This window comes from Tupaia chinensis, unplaced genomic scaffold (assembly GCF_000334495.1).
Source record: "Tupaia chinensis unplaced genomic scaffold, TupChi_1.0 Scaffold000248_2, whole genome shotgun sequence".
Taxonomy (NCBI): domain Eukaryota; kingdom Metazoa; phylum Chordata; class Mammalia; order Scandentia; family Tupaiidae; genus Tupaia; species Tupaia belangeri.
In genome coordinates this window covers 893809-897588 of record NW_006159727.1, presented here as the reverse complement: position 1 = coordinate 897588, position 3780 = coordinate 893809, and the positions used below count along the sequence as shown (strand labels likewise).

The 3780-nt window shown below is 52.4% G+C and overlaps 1 protein-coding gene across 2 annotated transcripts in view; it reads right to left on the bottom strand.

The window, feature by feature from the left end:
• BCOR (BCL6 corepressor) overlaps positions 1-3780 on the bottom strand; it is a 27076-nt gene that overhangs the window by 6693 nt on the left and 16603 nt on the right. The gene's annotated exons all lie outside the window — the stretch shown is intronic.

The following is a 3780-nucleotide window of genomic DNA, read 5'->3' as shown; positions in this document are numbered from 1 at the left end:
AGCAGAGCAGTAATTTATTCAATGTTTTATTACCTTGATTAAGAAAGTTTTCAAACACACAGAACAGTATCTGCCACCAAAAAACAGGTTACACTATTTTCTTCCAAGTCATGCCCAGCAGCAGAGAGCTGATAGACTCTGAGAACTGGTGCAGGGGGTAGACCACGTGGGTGGCCCAGTGCCTGGTCCCCTTGGTAAGAGGAAACTCGGAGGGTCACAGAGGCCTCCTTTCGTGACAACCCTTAAATAACTCATCTGTTACACCAGAAACCGGGGGTCGTTCTAGCCACCCAAAAGTGTCAGGTGGGGTCTGAAAAACCTTTCATGCCCTTTCCGGGACACGTCAGTCAAAGGTGATGACTCGCTCGGGTGTTAACCAGAATGTTCCATATGCTCCCCCTGTGAACCTAAGGCTGCACGCTGGTAAGCCTGGCCATGCGTGCCCTGTTGCTCCAGGTCGCTGCGGTAGCTCCCTTACGAAACGAGGGGAGGAAGAGAGGAGGCATGCCCACAGAAGTGTTTCTTCCTTCAGGTCCTAACCTGCCAGAAAGCCCACAATCCTCTGAGCTCCCAGGCCACCTGCCCCGAGCACCGGTATCCAGGATACCGCATGAAGCTGCTGCTCTTTCAGCAGGCCCTCACTAGCCGGGCTCGAGTGGACGGCTGCACGCTAATGAGTTGTGTGCCCCAGCCAGGGAGAGGCCCCATCACGTGACTCTGGGATCAGCTCCCAGCGCCACCGACTGCTGTGCACAGATCAATTTATCCAGATCCCGGCGGCCTGCCTGGTGTCCTGTCAACCCAGGGTTTATTTGTTCTGACAATTACGGCCTTCACCTGGAAGCCTTCATTGCGACCAGGGCTGATTTGAGGGAACCTTGCAATGAAAGGACCTCGAAGCTAAAGGGTGGGTTGACTCTCTTCCTGGAGGATGGGCAGAAGAAGCGGGAGTGACCCAACAGCCAAGTCAGCTGCTTTGCTGGGACCTGTCCTAACTCGACCACGTTGGCATCACCCATTTTCTGAAGCGCTGCTCACTGTCCCCATGACGATGACTTATGTCATCCTATTGCGGTGACCTGCGAGACGTCGGGAAACGACCATCCTCACTGAACACTCGGGGAGCCTGAGCTTGGAGAGGTTAAACTCCAAGTTCAATGAACACGAAGTACTAGACTTGAAACTCAGGGCTTTTGCTTCCTGGCCTGCTGGGAAGATTCCAAGGGCCTCTACAAGCAGGCTGCAATCCAGCCGTGACCAGCACGCTGTTGTCCCTTCTGTTGGGGTCAAGGAGGCTAAGGACAGTCTCCTAGCTGGCAGGGTGGCCTCTTACACGGACGGCCCCCACTGTCACCCAGAGAGAATGGCGAAGACATCGGACAAGTCTTGTCTGCCCGGTACATTTCTTGGTTTATTTTTCTTCCACTAGAAACAGGAATGTTCGAGGGACAGCCCACCCATTCCCAAACAAAATCAAACTGTTTTCGTTGGACAATTCTGTTAAGCGGCTATAAGCCGAATGCCATTAACCACAAAATGTAACCATAAAGGCCATAAACCCGACATTGTTAATTAATTAAATGCCTCATTAACTTTTTAAAAAACATGATTTATTCAATTCATAGAAAATGTACCCATCACCACGAAATGCACAAGCATTTTAGCCTAAGGAGCAGAAGCCTCTTTAACCAGGAAGGATGAGTTAGAGTGTAGCCGGCCTTTCAAGGTGGTCTATTTAACACAGAGCTGGAGAGGGTGTTTCTAAACCTCGAGAACCAGATTAACATGACATGAAGCTCAGACCGCCCTTTTAGTGCATGTGGTGTCCTTAGCTGAGCAGCAAGCAACAGTGGTAAAGACCGCCATCCGGAGAACCCCACCTTACCCCAGTTCAGCAACTGGCCTTCTTTCAAAGGTTTACATGACCCCATCGGAATGGCCCACCATCCCCGCATGTCCAATTCTGCCTAAAGAAATCTCAGAAAGCTAGATTCCAAGTTGGAAGTTTGCATCTAGTAAGCTCAAGTACTGGCATCAGAACTGGTGACCGGCGAAATGTACAAACTGAAATTGACATCTGAAGGACAAAACAAGTGGTCCTTACGGAACATGAACGCTCTCAAGGTTTCATGTGTCATCAAAGGCACGGTAGCCTAAAAAAGTATGGCTCAAGTGCCCCTTGGCCTGGGCTTTGGACCCACGAGCTATATGAAAACCACCAAAATGGAAAACTTCCTCAGAGGCCCCACAAGGGTCTCTTGAGGTCTCTAGTGCCAAAGGGGTGAGACTGGTCAAAGGCCAGGCCGGGGACAGGACCTCCATCTTCCAGGATCAGCAGAGCCGCCTGCCCTCCCTTCTGGTGCTGGCTGGAAGCACGAGTCTATTTTCTCAAAATGACTCGTCACGAGCGGCCCTGCTGCTGGAAGGAACTGCTTGGCACGCTGCGCCTACCCTGTCCTAGGTGGTGTTGCTGTCAGCTTGTGGGAAACCGACTGGCTGCCACCTGGAGACTGGCTGCCACTTGGATTTAATCCGCAAGTAACTGAGCTAATTACCAAATCCTTCCAGAGTTCTCTCCAAAATAATCCAGAGATCTCAAACAGCGTCGTGGTGCTATAAACAATGGCACATGTAACCAAAACTACGTTTCAAAGGACCCTCCCCATGGAAGGAACTTACTTTCCAAGTTCCGACCCACTCAGTCATGCCGCAGGGATGGGCTCTCGTTCATGGGGAGACAGTGGCTGACTAGTCTCACCAGGTAGGGTGCAGGGCACAGTGGCTAGCAGCGGAGAGCTGACAGAGGTGCGGGGGACCCGCTCTAGCCAGATCCTGTGCACGCCCCCCACCCCCACTCCCAGACTCAGGCCAGCATGGGTCCTGCCATCCCAGTGCTCCTGCACACCTCCATGGGGCTCAGCTTGCTGAGCCACGTTTTATTTTCACCATTCAACTCCCAGCGGGCTGATGCCAGCATTAAAAAATGCCTCTGCCCTGTGGGCTATTACATCACAATTTCAAATGACAAGTGTGTGGTGGGGGAGATGCACAGGGGCAGAGGGAGTCGTCTATCTCCAGGTTTGGAACTGTAAAAAGGGCAGTTCCGATGCGAGCTTAGTCCTGGAGAGGAGCTAGGGTTCAGGGGACTGGGGGTGGAGGGAGAAGGCTGGGCTTTGGAGCCAGGCTGCTGGATTGATTATTATCGGCCCAAGTCATCTAAGCCCTGTGGGACTCAGTTTGCTCGTCTCAAAGTGGGGACAATACTAGTTATTACCACACAGAGATGATGAGAAGGTGACATAAGAGTTAGCTCAGGAAGAGCACAGTTGCATGGGCAGTCAACATACTCCACCCGTCAGAGGTCTGGCTAGGAGGAGGGAAGGGGAGGGGAGGGGCCATGAGTTTGGGGGAAAGCCTGAGTTGGAATCCCTCCTCTTCCTCTTCTTCCTCCTCAGCCCTGAGGCTGCCTTGCCCTCTCTCAGAAACAGACCACTCAGGTCCACCCCCTGCTTCATGGCTCGCCTGCACCCCGACCTGCACAGCCCAAACAGAGCTAATAACTTCTCTTTCCCCTGCTAATCAGAATCCAAAAGGGCTCATTAAAATTCCCCCAGTCGCCAAGCCCAGGGTTGTGTCAGATTTTATATCAGAGATAAGTGAGCGAGACTGGAGGAGGCCGAAGCAGCCTACCTGCCTGAACACGAACTGAACATCAGAGAGGTCTTTCTTTTCACACCGCGACTGAACGAGGCACCAAAGAGACAGCGGCGAGCGGGCGAG